We start from the raw sequence: 16,468 nt of genomic DNA, 5'->3' as shown, positions 1-16,468 counted from the left end.
TTGTGCGCATCTGGGTAGACCAGCTTTCCCCAAACTGGTGCCCTCCAGAAGTTTTGGACTACAATTCCCAACATGCCCGACCACTGATCAAACTGGCAGGGGCTGATGGGCACTGACGTCCAAGGCATCCAGAGTGCGCCAGGTTGGGGAAAGTAGGCGGAGGCCACCCTGGGCGAGGCTAACAAATATTCCGACTTGGTCGAAGGCCGGTTCCGAGATTCCACGCTCCACTGTGTGCGTGGGAATGCAGGCGCCCGTCTCTGCCTGGCAAATTGGCCCACTGTCTCACCCACCCGAGGAGATATTCGAGGAGGCGCCACATCACACTGAACGTGAAATTTACATTTTCATCCCACCCTGACCCTTTCTATAAGCAGTGGGACAAAGGCCCAGCTCCTCATTTTAACGCTGAGACCGTTAGACGCACTAAAACGTTTAACTGATTAGCTGTTTAGATTAATTGATGAAGCCCCTCCCCCGCCCCACGATTAAATCAGCCGGTGCGCTTTTTATTGTTTTTAATAAGTTACAGGCGCAGTCCTATGCATGTTTAAACAGAAAAAAGCTCTATATCTCCCAGCGTTCCCTGCATAGGGTTGCAGCCTTAATTATTTTGAATGCAAAGGGCGTATTGAAAGTGTACATGGCAGCCCCCCACCCTTAGAGGAGGCAGTGCCTCCGTCCCAGGCACAAACATATTTATGTCCCATTGAGAAATCAAAGGCGGCTCTCTATTTTTCTTTGAAATAATGTTTCGGGGAGTGTCAGGGGTAGATTTAATCTATTAAATCCCATTGAATTAAATCTACTGACATTTCTTTCATAGAATCATAGAATCGCAGAGTTGGAAGGGGCCTATAAGGCCATCGAGTCCAACCCCCTGCTCAATGCAGGAATCCACCCTAAAGCATCCCTGACCGATGGTTGTCCAGCTGCCTCTTGAAGGCCTCTAGTGTGGGAGAGACCACAACCTCCCTAGGTAACTGATTCCACCGTCGCACTGCTCTAACAGTCAGGAAGTTTTTCCTGATGTCCTGCTGGAATCTGGCTTCCTTTAACTTGAGCCCCTTATTCCGTGTCCTGCACTCTGGGAGGATCGAGAAGAGATCCTGGCCCTCCTCTGTGTGACAACCTTTTAAGTATTTGAAGAGTGCTATCATGTCTCCCCTCAATCTTCTCTTCTCCAGGCTAAACATGCCCAGTTCTTTCAGTCTCTCTTCATAGGGCTTTGATCATCCTGGTTCGGGCAATGGCCCTTTACAACAACCCTGTGAGGTAGGTTAGGCTCTTTCACGTCTGTCATGCAACCCACTATGCTACACTGCCTTTCTCTCTTACTTATTGCAGGAAAGCAGATGTATAAGAATAGTGCCAACTATTCTCCTGGCAGGGCGCTCCTCTGCCATTTAGAGCCATGTAAAAGATGGAAATCCAGGAGTGGCAGCTTTTCGACATCACCACTTCACCAAGCCAGGGGGTGAAATGGTACCTGTGGAATTTCTACCTACTTTTAGTCTGTTAAAGCCACAAGAGCTTGGGCAGAAATAAGAAATGCCAACCCCACAGGAGTTCGGGGTAAAAGTCTCCTCGCTGCTTGGCAAACAGCCAGGTGCCTGCACGTGGCCGAAAATGGCCACGAGGTCGGTGGCCACGTGAATTCGACGGGGCTCATACAGGGCAACGTCACAGGAGGATTGCACCACGTTAGAAAGGGGGGCAACCCAGCTGTAGAAACGTCCCGGTCCACCCCCAGTAAAATGGGGCTGCCCAGGGCGGGAGCGTCCAAAGTCCAGGGACCGCATTCTGCAGAAGCCCTTGCAAAGAAGATTTCTGCCAGCACTGATCTCCGCTTCCGCCAGGGCAGGTGGCAAACCCCTCTGCGCACGGACTTTGCCATTGGAGATCAAGGCTTGCTTTGCAGAAGGCCGCAGGTGGAGTGAAGGTTTCAGAGCAGAAAAGAACGAACAGTGCGGCCACAATGCGAGTTTCTCATTGCTCAGATAGGCTGCTCCTACCAGGGAGGAGCCTGGGTCACTCAAGCCTCCCATGGAGCTGGGACTGTGGCACTTGAGCCTGGTGGCTCGGATGCCAGTGCGGCAAGGAATCCGCTCCGGGTTTCAGTCAGAATCACCTCGGATAGCTTGGAACCACCTTGGTCAGCGTTGTTGAGACCGACTGGCTAGAGTCCAGTGGAGGCTGGTGGCTCGGATGCCAGTGGGGCGATGAATCCGCTCCATGTTTCAGTCGGAACCAGCTGGAACTCTAAAGAAGCTCCGTCAGAATTCTGACTGGTTCTGACTGAAACCCGGAGCAGATTCACTGCCCCACCAATGTCAGAGCCACAAGCCCCCACTGAATTCAGTAGTACTGAGGCACAATGAACGCATGATTTTAATGGGTAGCTGGAATTTCTCATTGCTTGCTAAAACGATGTGTGTGTGTGCGTGTGCACGTGTATGTGTGTCCATGCACACGGGTGGACATCCTGTTGATATGTTTGTAAATGTTTTTTTATATCCTGTACCATAGTGTATTTTTATGGTTATTAATTGTTTTAAAATGCCCAGAGAGCCTAGAAATGATATAAATGAATGAGGAGCATTTGGAAGGAGGGAAGGAGGGGAGTTAACAGTTGTGCGTGCGCACACAGGGACCCCCCAGCCGGGCTGACTGCCTGGGGAGAAGCAGCGGCAGCAGCATAGATGAGAATTTATGCGCTCTGCTAGGAGACGTGCAGAAAGGCGCCCGTGACAAATTAATCAGTGACTGCCATGCTGTCGGGGCGCTTTTCGTGCCCGCTCCGGCAGGCCTTGCCTGCTTGCTTTCCACAGGCTGAGGCCTGATAACAGGAAACCTTTCCCGTGGCATAATTTGTGTCCCCCGTCCCCCCTCTGCCCGCTGTTATCTGACAGCGCCTAATAAAACCTTCCGGATGCATGCCTGCCTTCTGCCAAGGCTCGCCACAGCCACCATCTGAGACTCACCGGCTGTGTTCACAGGCTTTTACGGTCCCTCCTGATGTTGAGATGGGTGAAGAACGTGGAGTGTGTGTGTGTGTGTGTGTGTGTGTGTGATGGAGATTGAAAATGACTGGGAATGTTTCTGCTGGAGATGGGAAGACTGGGGGCGGACGCACAATAACTTCTTCAAAGACGTGGAAGGGTTATCATAGAACAAAGAGCAAAAGACTTGTTCACTGTCTCCGATTCAGAGGACAGCACTACTTTAGAAAAGGAAGTGAGAATAAAATGCCTAAGATCGTCTTCCCGGTGTACAAATCTATGGTGCGACCATACTTGGGAGTGCTATGAACAGTTCTGATCTAAAAAGAGAGAGAGATTGTAGAGCTGGAAAAAGTGCAGAGAAGGGCAACTCAAATGATCAAGGGCCTGGAGCATCTCCCCTAAGAGGGAAGGTTATAACAGCTGGGACCGTTTAGCTTGGAAAAAAGGGAAGGTAAGGGGAGACATGATAGAGTTATGCAAAACCATGTGTGGTGTGGAGAATGTGGAAGGGGAGACATTTTCCTCCTTCTCTTAAAACGCTGGAACCCAAAGGGGTCATTAATTATCCCATAAAGCTGGTTGGTGGGAGATTCAGGACAGATCAAAGGAAGGGCTTTTCCACACAGCACAGAGTTAAACTCTGGAAGTCACTACCACAAGATGTGGTGATGGCCACCAGTTTGGATGGCTTTAAAGGGGGGCTGGATAAATCCATGGAGGAAGAGAAGGCTATCCGTGGCTACGAGTCCTGATGGCTACGTGCTCCCTCCAGTATCAGAGGCAGTGCGCCTACGTTGGAGAACATGGGCAGGAGAGTTCTGTTGCACCCGTGTCCTGCTTGTCAGTTTCCCTTGGGCAGCTGGTTGGCCACTGAACAGAGTGTCAACCAACCCTTGGTCCAATCCAGCACAGGTCTTCTTACCTAAGGGAACAAGTTCCAAGAGGACGGATTTCAGCTGACCGTGAGGCGAAACTCCTTGACAGGAAGAGCAATTTGACAAGGGAACCAATGTCCTGGAAGGGGCTGGGCTCTCCCTCGCCGGTAGTCTTCAAGCAGAAGAGGGGCTCTTTTGAGGGATGGCTATTTCTGGATTTCATGCCTCCAGCAGGGCTGTGTGTGTGTGTGTGGACTAGACCACCTCCAAGTACCCTCCAACTATGCCCTGTGGCAGCGTTCCAGGGCCGACCACAAAACTAATTTCATCACAGGGGTGGCGATGAAAGAACCAGGAGATGATGCACCCTAATGGATCGCCTTTGCAACTCATCGATTTGTGGGTTGCTGGAGGTGCATGACTTGAAACACAGCCCAGGGCAGGAGGGGAAGGGTGCCGACAGATTGGGGAGTCAGCCCCCTCTGGGCAGGGCAGTGACATGCAAACCACATGAAGGCTGGTGGCTCTGATGTCAGCAGGGCGGTGAATCCGCACCAGAACCCTAAAGGACCGATCCAAGCTGTAATGTCGGTGGGACTGTGAATACGTCCCGGGTGTCAGTCCAAACCAATCCAAACTCAAACCCAGCATGGATTTACTGCCCCACTGACATCAGAGCCACCAGCCCGCACTGTGCCACCCTCTGGCCAGCAGCACCCAGGCCATCGCAGAGCCCCCCCCCCCGGAGTGACACGACTCCGCCGAGAGAGTTATTAGCAGGTACGCCGCGCGAGTCCCGGTTGCGGGATGAGGCAATCGGCTGTTTAAAGGCGACTGCTGAAGTCATTCGCTTTATTACCTTGGCGCCTTCTCGCTGCCGTAAATCTGTTGGCAGCTGCCAGCATTTCTGGGTCCCTCTCCCCAGCGCGCAACCCCCCCACACACAACAACCTCAGCAAAGGACATCTGCTCTCTACTCCTCCCTCTCACCTGCTCCAAACTACGAAGACCCACTTGAAAAAAACCTCACACTGGGCAAAGTCGCCAACGGTGCATTTGCATTTTTTCTGGCTGGGAAAACTTTTTTTAAAAAGAAACACAAACCCTGGACTTGCATTGCTGTTCTATGGAAAATGTGAACAATGGGGCTTGAGGAGCGGAATTCGTATTCCTGAGCTGTCATCTTTAAGCAATCAAGTTTCTAGTCCTTATTATGGCAAAGACAAATGGTTTCCAAAGGTTCCGCTTTTCGCACAAGGAGCTTAGAGCAGTGAACCTGCTCTCCCTCCCCCATGCAAACAATTTTATCCCTACAACAACCCCGTGAGGTGGGTTAGGCTGACAGATTGGGGAATGTGAAGCGGGGTCTCCCAGTTCCTAGTCCAATGCTCTCACCACTACACCATGTGTCCATGCCCAAAAGTGTGTGGGCGATGCCTGATAGAATCGCAGAAATCAGAAAATAAGATTGCCAGTGGTCTGGGTGGGTGGGGAGGGGGGGCTTCAGGGCCCCTGCACCCTCCTCATGAGTAACACAATCAGAATACAAGTATGCAATATCAGAGAACTTTGCTGAATGTGCAAACTGGAGCGTGTTCAGAGCAGGGCAACCAGGATGATCAGGGGTCTGGAAACAAAGCCCTACGAAGAGAGACTGGAAGAACTGGGCATGTTTAGCCTGGAGAAGAGAAGACTGAGGAGAGACATGATAGCAGTCCTCAAATACTTAAAAGGTAGTCACACAGAGGAAGGCCAGGATTTCTTCTCGATCCTCCCAGAGTGCAGGACACGGAATAACGGGCTCAAGTTAAAGGAAGCCAGATTCCAGCTGGACATCAGGAAAAACTTCCTGACTGTTAGAGCAGTACGACAATGGAACCAGTGACCTAGGGAGGTTGTGGGATCTCCCACACTAGAGGCCTTCAAGAGGCAGCTGGACACCCATCTGTCAGGGATGCTTTAGGGTGGATGCCTGCATTGAGCAGGGGGTTGGACTCGATGGCCTTTAGGCCCCTTCCAACTCTGCTATTCTATGATTCCATGGCGACCCCCTTCTTCGGAGGAGGAGGGCTGCCTGGCTGCAGGGTTTTTAATCAGTTTTTTTTTTTAAAAGCAGAGTAGACTGGAACAAGCTGCTTGTTTCCAGATTATTTAACATCAACAATGATGATGTTATTATTGATAATAATGATGTTACAATGACCCTGTGAGGTAGGTTAGGCTGAGAAAGCAACTGACCCAAATTCGCCCAATAAAGTTTATGGCCAAGTGGGGGTTCGAACCTAGGACTCTCCAGTCCAACTTTAACCACTACACCACACTGCCTCTCTGAAAGTCTTCAGGCAGTGGGGTTGCCTCAAAGCCAGGACCCTCTCCTGCACAGAGGCATGTGTCTGTGCTCAGAGAGTAGCAGCATGCACTCTGCATAGGCTCAGAGGCCCTATTATGACTTCCCATGCCTTCAGGTCAAGCCTGGTGTCCCAGACGGATTCTCAGGCGGGCTCAAATTAAGCCTGGATTGGATCCTAACAGATCTATAGGCTTGGAGAGACAGGATCAAATCTCTGAACAACCAGAGAACAACTCCTCAAGTGTAGCAGCTAAGATAGTATGTACCGGGCAGATGCCAGCCCAAATTGGTGTTGAGCAACCAACTCAGCCTTTGGCCTCCTCAATGAAAATGTTTATCTTTCAGCCACAGTCTCCCATCTGTAATATGGGAGAATAATGCTGGCCTACCTTATGGGGTTGTTGTAAAAATTGTAGCAGGCTGGATTTGGCACTTTTGCTGCAGAATAATCATTTGCAAATAATGTGTTACATAAAAGAAGCCTGTGGTCAAGGTCACCAGTTTGGTTTAAAAAAAAAAAAATCCGTGGTGGGTGGGGGCGTATTCTAGATAAATAACCATCCCAGGGCATATGGGCAGGAGGTGACCCATGAACTTGGCAGGATTATTGGTATCCCTCTCTGGGGACAATGGAGCTGCAGTCCCCACATCCAGAGGGGACTTCATTGCCCTTTGCAGGCATTCCTATGCGCACTCCCAGGCACCACTGGTGGCTTCCCACAGACAGAAAAACACCGGATGACTCAAGCTCAGATGGGGGTCGCCAGCACTTTATCGACAGAGCTGCCTGGCCTTCGACGGCGGTAGGAGTTCAACTGGTGCAGTTTTCCCACTGCAGCAACAGAAAAAGCCACACCTGTGGAATTGTAGACACGCACAACTGTCCTGATTTCCCTGCCTCATGAATTCTGCATGACATCTGGAGCAGAAGCCAGCCTACTGCTGCATCCTGACCGAACACCCAGGACACTCTTGCACGTACAGCGCAGAGCGCAATTCTAACTGCAAGACCCTCAATCCAGCTGACGCACACGGAAGGAGGGAGATCCGATGAGACTTTTTCCAACTTGCATTTTCAGCCCCGTCTTCTGCACAAGAGATTCTATGCAGCTTATGAACCCAGCATGGCAATGTCATGAAAACACAGCCTCTGAAATAACCATGTGTCACACCGGATGTTCTTCTCTTGTTCACGTTTGCAAAACAAGGGAGCCGCCCTGCTCCCCTCCCCAAAAAGCCACAGGGAAATCTCCGGGGGGGGGGGGCGTGCGCATGGATTGCTCTGGGAGTTATGGAGCCAGCATGGCGGGGAGGGAAACGCCCCTGGCGTTGTATAACCTGCAACCTTGCCTCAGCTGTGAATGCACCCAGAGGCCTCAGGGAAGCGCTATTCCCTCTGCAAAACAGAATACTACTACTACTACTACTACTACTACTACTTACTACTACTACAAGCTGCCTCCTTCATAGGGCCCTTGAGAAGTTTATGGCGCCAATGGATGCCTTTTGAAAGCTGCTCTTAATTACAACGTAATTGAACAAATTCCTTCCGTTGAATCAAAGGGCTGCAAGGCACCTCGAGAGATCCGGTGCGCGCGCACGACTGAGTCCTGTGAATTTGGAAGCTGTTTGAAAACGGACGCACCCAACGCAGCGCTTCTCAAATCTGTCATGTTCACAGATTTTGTGGGCGGCTTCCTCTCGGGTGTTTTTTGTGCGTGTTTGTTTTGGTTTTTTGAAGACTTTCCATCCGCTGATTCTGCAGCTGTTTGCTTTGTACGTTCCACCCAGAAGAAACGTGGAATAGCAGCATGGTGTCAACACCTCGTGCCTCGGGAGGAGCGGTAAACACCCACCCCCACCCCCACTGGCCACTCCTTCGAAACCACAGCGGCCTCCTTAGCTTGGAAACTGCTGGAGCCCTGGTCCGACTCTGTCGTCGTCGTCGTCGTAGGTGCACGGCTGCTGCAGCGTCGCTTTTCACTGGCTTGGAATATCTAAGCAGCAAAATGAGGTGGGAGCACTAAACGGCGACAAGATGGGGGCGGGGGGGGGGGAGCAACCTCCACTGCGCCAGCCAGGAAAGAGAGATGTCACAATGACCCCATTTTCGTTTTAATGCTCGGAGCCTTCTGTTCCGTCCCCCCGCTGGGCAACTGATGCTACAAAATGGCTCCCCCCCCTCCGCCCCCCATCGCAATATAGGAAGCAGCTTCAGGCTGACTTGGACTGGCAGGCAGCCGCTCGCTCCCCAGGCAGAATTCTTTTCTACCTGGAGATGCTGATGATTGAAACCGGGACTTTCTGCCTGCCAAGGATATGTTTTTCCAATGGGCTGTGATCCTTTCCCTAAAAATAAACTAAGACGCTAGTCCTTAGGATTCTAAATAAGGGCTGGATTCAACAGGGACACTATCAACAGGATTGTAACTTTCAGCCTGGAAACAGCCCCTTTGGCGCACAGGTGAGACAGGCCCTTCTACGCACTGCCCCCTTTCCTTCCCCCTCTGTGCAAAGGCAACAGACTTTTGTAAACCGCCCAGAGAGCTTCGGCTATGGGGCGGTATATAAATGCAATAAATAAATAAATAGGGAATCTGCTTCATCACAAATCAGACCTGATATTCAACCTGGCAGCAGCAGCTCTCCTGGGTTTCAGGAAGAAGTTTATCCTGGGGTGGGTGGGTGTGCGTCAGAGACTGAACCCGGAAGCTTTTGCATGTCCTACCTCTGGACTGCAACTCTTCTCCAAATACAGTGCTCCCTTTGTGGGAGGGAAATTGCAATGCTTTGGAACTCATGCAGGAAAAGGCTTTCAGTGGCTACTAGCCCTGATGGGCTATGTGCTATTTCCAGTATCAGAGGCAGTAAGCCTGTGTGCACCAGTTGCTGGGGAACATGGGCAGTAGAGTGCTGTTGAACTCATGTTCTGCTTGTGGGTTTTCTGTGGGCAGCTGGTTGGCCGCTGTGGGAACAGAATGCTGGACTAGATGGATCCTTGGTTTAATCTTCTTATATTCTTCACTTTATCAATACCAGTGAGAAGTATTAAGAGACAGTAGCAGTGTGGTATAGCAGTGTGGCAGGCTAGACACGGACCCGGGAGATCCAGGTTTGAGTGCCCACTTGGCTGTGAAGCTCACTAGGTGACTTTGGGCCAGTCCCTTATTCTCAGCCTAACCTACCCGACAGGGTTGTTGTGAAGATAAAATAGAGAGGAGGAGGAGAACCACATCAGCCACCCTGGGTTCCTTGCAAGAGGAATACAAACAGGATATAAATGCAAGAAGAAAGAGAAAGAAAGCACAAATACCAGACCAGGAAATACCAGGCCAGGGTTCAAATCCTCGTAGAGCCATCAAACACTACAGATATGGAAATCGGAGCACTGGGGATGAAACAACAGAAAGATTGGTTTGGTTTGGTTTTTAATTAGGGGAGGGGAGATACAGCAAGACTGAAATCACTGGTTTCCTCTTTTGAATTTTCCAAGACTCAGAAAGTCCAGCGCTTTTACGCCACACCGCACAGACCTTACTCTGGAATAAACCCAACACCCTGCCTCCATACTCTGATCAGGATGCAGTTCTATGCATACTTGGAAAAAAAGTCCTACAATTCCTAGCATGGGAAGTTGTAGGATTCCCCCCTCCCCATCTAAACATGCACAGGACTACATCCCTTCTTGGAATCTCCATTTGGATCTTCAAAGTGGGAAGTAGGGGTGGCAGTCGGTTGAGAAAAACTAGGAGGACCTGGTGGTCTCATGCCACACCCATTTGAGATTAAATTGCAAAAATAAAAGATAAAAACTGGGGGGTGGGGGAGAGAGAAGCAGCGAAGTTTCCAAAGCCTTTGTTGCAATTTACTTCTTGTAAGTATCATGATCACTACTGCAGTGGAGCTAATACAACACAGGTCAGGAAAAAGGGAGAAACATCTGCAAAAGATGTTTTATTTCAAAGCCCGATGCGTTTCGGCCAGAATCTTTTCAGGGGGCTGTAACTGGTTAGAAGATGTCTGCAGCAATACTCCGCGCACGACAGGCTCCTACGATAATCAATGGCGGCTCGATTCTCCCTTTTTTCTGATCTGACTTGGATGCTATCCTGCTTTTGCTTTTTAATACAACACAGGGCAGAGTCTCTCTCTCTCACACACAGAGGTATGCCCGCGGTTGCATGCGTGCACACGCGTGGGCCCGTTTCATGGTTTATTTAATTTTGACCCCACTCTTCCTCCAAGGAACGGAAGCGTCTCTGTGTTATCTGTGCCAAAACAAGCCCGTGGGGTCAGTTAGGCTGAGAAAAAGCTACCGGACCAGAGTGACGCACAGAGTTTTTGTTGTTCTGCATCTCCTATTGGCCATGATGGGAGTTGAAGTCCAGAGGTTGCCCAAGAGGTTGTTATGATCTGCTTCATAACAAAGTCGATCAAGGTGGAGGGGCGGAGAGGAATAAGCGGTTCCGTCCCTCCTAAAGCTTGTCCCCTGCCTAGTCTACATCGCTGAGATGTTTTGAAGAATAAAAATGGGATAAAAATCCACATTGGCCATCCTGATCTCCTAGAGAACATTTGTGGCGCCATACCACCTTAGTTAAGAAACCTGGGGGGTAGGGAAATAAAACAACCATGAGGAACTGGATGCTCATTTTCGGCACCAAAACTACTGCTGCACTCGGCATCTGCTCAGAGGCACCCTGTTCCTTGCTTTGAAGTGCACTCATGTTCCCCTAAAGCACTATTAGGCACACAGCACTGGTTGGTAGAGCTCAGGATATTGCTAAGAAAAGCAAAGGAGATCCTGGAAGCCCAAAATCTGCTCTTCTCTGGGTTAAAGGCAGTGTGGTGTAGTGGTTAGAGCAGAGGCCCTCACTGGCTGGGGGATGATGGGAGTTGAAGTACAACATCTCCGGAGATGAGGAAATTGGGCAGCATAGAAATGTAATAAACAAACAAATAGATAAATAAATGAAGCCCAGCCCCCCCCCCCCTTAGAGGAAACCTAGGCCAGTCCCTCTCCGATGGCCCGCTTGCAGGGTTGTTGCAAAGATTAAAAAAAGAGAACATGACGCACAAACGAACAAACAAGACCTTGGCCACCGAAAGCATATATTGCAAACCGCCACATCCGCTTCTGCCCCTGCTGTGGGTTTTTCATCCGACCGCAGGGAGGTGAGGGGGGGAACCACCAAACGCACCTCAGACGGGCATCGCAAGGCAGGGAAAGAGGTGGGTGCAAGATCCGCCTTCTCCAAGCTGGGGCCCTCCAGAGGCACTGTACTGCAAAAACCAGCCCCCCCAGTTGTGGATGCTGGGATTTGTAGTCAAACTCTTTGCGAGGGGGAGGAGCTTGGGGAAGGCTTCACATTCCCATGGAGTCCAGAGTCTAACGTGATGCCCTCCGGATCTTTGGTACTTCAACTCCTATCAGCCTCAGCCAGGGATTGAGGATAATGGGAGTTGTAGTCCAAAACATCTGGAGGACTGTAGGATGGGGAGGCTCTCCTGGCATGGCTGAAGTGCAGAAGAGACCACGGACTCCCCCTCCATGCTCGGATCGGGACCCCAGCCTACCCTCGCGAAACTGCCGCCGCTCGCTGGAACGGGCGAGAAACGGGCCGCTTCGCAGGAAGACCCCGGCTGCTCGGCCGCCTTCCAAACCCGGCCCGCGGCGACGTTTCGGCCGGTTTCGCGCGCTCCTCCGTCGCCGGTTTCGCCCCTCCAGCGGCGAACACAGGGAAAGGACTGGCAGCAGCCCCTAAGGAAGCGTCGCCGCCGCCGTCCGACTGGGCTTCCTCGCGAGGAAACCCGCGGAGCCAGTGCCACCGGGAGCTCAAGGCAGCAGTGCCGGGACGGTGGCGGCGGGGCAGCGTCTCCGGCGCTTACTCTCGAGGAAGCGCGGGGCGGGATCGCGACCTTGAAGGGGAACCCGCCCACCGGATCCAAAAGGCGCTTTCCGGAGCGAGACCGCGAGAAGAGGACGCGCAAGTTCCGCGGAGGGCCTTCCTCGAGAGGAAGCGCGGGGCCGTGTGGATCGGGAGCCCCGCGGCGCCCGCCCGTGCCGCAGAACGCCTACCTTGGCAGCAGCCGCCAGCGCCGGCAGGTCTCCTCCGAGGAGGCGCCAGGGCGAGCGCCCTACGGGAACGCCGCCTCCTCCGCTGGCCTCCATCGCCGCCGCCAGGAATGGATTTCGGGGTCGGGGGCGCTCCGCCTCTGGCTCGGGCCCCGATCCCCCCGGTGGCGGCGGCGGCGGCAGCAGCAGCAGCAGCCGACTGGCCTCGGATCCGGCTTCCGCGGGAAGGGAGGAGACAAAGGCCGCCCGGCCGGCCCGGCCCCTCGCCCGTGATCCTGGCCCGCCCTCCTCCCTCCGCCTGGGAAAGGGGAGGAAAAACAGCCGCGCTCGGCTTCACCTCCGGCGCGCCGAAGCGCTTCGCCAAGCAGCGCGCGTTCACACGATCCGAAGCCGGGCTCCGCACGGCGGCCCCGCTCCAGCCACGGCCTCTCTCTCCTCCCCACGCTGAAACAAAGCAATACAACAGGGATGGGAGGGAGTCGTTGTCTCCCGTCGCCTGGGAAAAGCACTCTGCACGTGCTCAGAGGCACCCTCGTCTTTGTTAGGACCGGTGGTCCAGCTAGGTGAATTTATTTCATTTTATTTATTTTCTATTACATTTACATCCCACCTTTTCTCCCTCTTGCAAGGAACCCAAGGTGGCTCACGCCCTCCTCGGGTTCTCCAGTTTATTCTCACGAGGACCCTGTGAGGTAGGTTGGGCTGAGAGTCCGCGACTGGCCCAAAGTCACTGGATGAGCTTGGACTGCATGGTCTTATGGGGGGGAGGAGAGTCTCTAGGGTCGTGTTCAATGTTAGTCCTCCTTAGAGTAGACTCATTGAAATGAAGGGAACTTAAGTTAGTCACCACTGACAAATCCCACTCATTTCAGTGGATCTATTCTAAACAGGACTTACATGAGATGCTACCAGAGATGTCTACATGGATTTAGTTGCCACGCACGCAGCAAACTTTTCCGGACACTCCACCCCCAGCCAGCCCGTTCCATGGTTTGCAACTGCTCCTCCATCCCTGATATGTCAGAACAACAAGAAAACTGTGTACCAAGCCTGATTTCCAAAATTAAACACTCCAGCCCCGTGCAGTTTTGCATTTGAAACTCACTTAAAGCCCGGCACCTTTGCGACTGACTACATTGGAATGAAACGAGCCGTGCTTCCGCTTCCCTGAAGCCCTCCTGGCTGGCCACGCTCTGGGTGCTCATTTGGGGTGGGGCTCCAGCCCCGTAGCCACCAGCTGTGACTTCCAGTGCTCCAGGGATGAAATGAGCCCAGGCACCTGCGTCGACGTGGACGGAGGCGGCCAGGAACGGGTCACAGCTGCCGGCAGCTGTCTTGAAGCTCCGGCCTAGCACGTTCTGGGTTCGAATCTCACATCATCAGCCCAAAACTCACTATGTTTATGAGGGGCAGTGCGTTATGCTTGGACATCCTTTCGCCTGTGGCCTTTGGGGGTACATTACTGCCAGCTAGCAGAGGATCTCTGAAGGTATCGCTGACAGCTGACCACAAGGCCAGACTGTTTGGGCCAAGCATTTGCCTAGGAATGTGTGAGAATTCCGTTCTGGGGGTGAAATCCTGATGGATGGTTCCAGTTTCGCCCCTGTGAATTTCGTTCTGCTTCCCCCACTGGTGTTGACTCAGTATGTAGTGCGTTGATCCAATTCACAGATTCCATGTTCTGTTCTTTGTTTATTGGTGGCAATTTGCACAAATTGCATCCTTCCCCCTCCTGGGTCTTAAAATTTGTGCAAATGGGGGTCATTTTTTTTAAAAAATAGCAACCTTGCACATTTTGCACAATTGCAAGTCCAGGTGTCTGCTATGTATCCCCCTCTTGTCAATATCGTTGTCAGTTTCATTCTTGCCACACACTCCTTTGTTTAGTCCAGCCGAGCCCTATTCTGTACTTGTCAAAGAAGGTGTCAATTTCATCCTCCACTTTGGCATTCCCAAGGGAAAGAGGTTGGGTGGAATTGACCAGTTCTTTGGCAAGTAAGGAATATGGCTCTGCTGTACTAAATGAAGTTGTGTGTATGGAGAGGATGAAATTGACAAGGATATTGACATATGCTTCTGGGGGGCAGCAGCTGAAGCAGACAGGTGGATTTGTGATCCTGCACACTTCCACATCTTTTGTGCTGCCCCAGTCTATGTAGATCAGGCCAGTGATGTTTTTGCAGAGTGGGGTGGGGGGTTGTTTCATCATCATCATCATCATCATCATCATCATCATCACCACCATCTCCTGCCTTTCCCCCAAAACTGGGACTCAAGGCGGCTTTACAGTTAACACAAAAAGAGATATACAAAAATTAAAACAATAATTAAACAAGCTACAATATTTAAACATTTTAAAATATTTAAAATGTGAATGATTTTTAAAAAGCCAGTATATACACAGTGCATAAACAGAGGTACAGACTTCTCCCCAAAGGCCATCCAGAACAAAAAAAAAGGGAGTTCCAGAACCCTGGGGCTGCCACCGAGAAGGCCCTCTCCCGCGTTCCCACCAGGCAGGCCTGTGAAGATGGTGGGACTGAAAGAAGGGCTTCCCCCAGAAGATCTCAAAGCACAGGCAGGCTCATAAGAGAGAATACGGTCTTTCAGATAACCTCACCCTCCTCAACCATGCCCATTTAATAGCACCTCCTCCTGTCTCTGGCCAGGCCATTGGCCATGCTGACTGGGTATGATGGGACTTGTAATCCAATGCACCTAGAGAGTGCTGGGTTGAGGAGGCTATCTGGAAGCAATCACTCTTCAGGGTTCAACATTGTGTTTCTAGAAGTGAAATCTCCAAACTGGGATGGGGTGGGGTGGGGGAAGGTACGTACATCTTATCTGGAGTGTGCGCGCATGTAAGCACAGATGCGTGAATGCCAAGGCTTCCAACAGTGCACGGCCAGCCCTTCCACTGCCCAGAAGGCTCCACTTGAGTAGTTTGCGATAACAGATTCTTGCACAATTACCTTTACGTATCTTTAACCTCTAACCCAGGGCGGCTTTTTAAAAGCAAACAAACAGTGCGGCACATGCTACTGCAAAATAAAGAGATACTGTGTCATGACGAAAGCTGCAATCCTAAACCTTGCTAAAGCAGCCTTTTGACAGAAGCACGCTGGACAAAAAGAGCTCTGAACCGTTGGAGGGCATCCAGGAATGAACACCCTCATCCATAAGATCAGAGCTGATGGATCAGACCAAGGGACCACCGAGCCACAGTGGCCAACCAGCTGTTGACCAGGGACCCAAAAGCAGGACATGGTGCAACAGTAGCCTCCCACCCATCTTCCCCTGCAAATGGATCCAAGTAACTGTGCATTCAGGGGGTAGGACAGGTAGTAACGGGAGACCCTGGTTTTATTGGAAATGAACTGTAACCTAGTTGGCCTGTAGTATGCTGGGAGTTGTGGGACATATTTCTGCCTAAAACTGCATAGGATTGCATCCTTAACGTTTTATTATAATTATGGTTATAATTACATGTTTGATTTGTGAACTGCTGTGAGCGCAGTGTGTTGTGAAAAACGTGGCATGACACAAAGAAGTTGGCTATGATTATTCAGAGGGCAGCCTCGCTGCAAAACAACGGGTAAATAAAATAAAAAATTAAGCATAAATCAATAACATCCTTTTCCTGCTCCAAACATTTCACAAGGAAGAACTGTGCAACGAGAGAACGCCGACCGCTGAGCCACCAAAGTCACGCGCCATCTTTGACCTCAAAATGGCAAGGTGCTCAGATTCGGCCGGCCGGCCGGCCCTCCCTCCTCCCCCTGCCATGATGCTGTGTTCGAAAGATGCCTTCGCAGCGCATAATGAGCCTGAGACAATGACGGATTCCCACCCCCACCCCCCACAGCAGCCAAGAGTAGGTTACTTCAAAATCCCGGCTGCCTTGTGTTTATCCAGACTGCTGGAAGAGAACAGGCACCAAAATGCAATTAATTGGGCAACCCGCGAGCACAGACTGCCGGAAGGAAAACAGTGCAGGCGCTCATTGTGGCATCTGTGAAGTGGCGGAGAGTGGCAGAGATAGAACTCCGCAGCCTGGGCTAAATTTCGGGTGTGTGTGTGTGTTTCCTTTAAAAAAGGATTTGGGGGATGGGGAGGGGGGAGGGGGGGCTCCTTCCTGACAGAGAAAAATGGGCACTAAATA

General features: G+C 51.5%; 1 protein-coding gene across 2 annotated transcripts in view; it reads right to left on the bottom strand.

Annotated features, from left to right (window-relative positions):
• Positions 1-12,383, bottom strand: part of DAB2IP (DAB2 interacting protein) — a 91,461-nt gene extending 79,078 nt beyond the window's left edge. The window contains exon 1 of one of the 2 annotated variants that reach the window (XM_063144500.1): positions 12,310-12,383. The gene's annotated coding sequence lies outside the window, so the exon portion shown is untranslated. Of the gene's footprint in view, positions 1-1,508; positions 1,529-12,309 lie in introns of those variants that run through there. The other variant, XM_063144502.1, reaches the window with a different exon arrangement.
• Between the last annotated feature and the right edge of the window lie 4,085 nt (positions 12,384-16,468).

This window comes from Elgaria multicarinata, chromosome 19 (genome assembly GCF_023053635.1).
Source record: "Elgaria multicarinata webbii isolate HBS135686 ecotype San Diego chromosome 19, rElgMul1.1.pri, whole genome shotgun sequence".
Taxonomy (NCBI): Eukaryota; Metazoa; Chordata; class Lepidosauria; order Squamata; family Anguidae; genus Elgaria; species Elgaria multicarinata.
The sequence above is the reverse complement of the archived record's forward strand: the minus strand, read 5'-3'. Positions and strand labels throughout refer to the sequence as shown.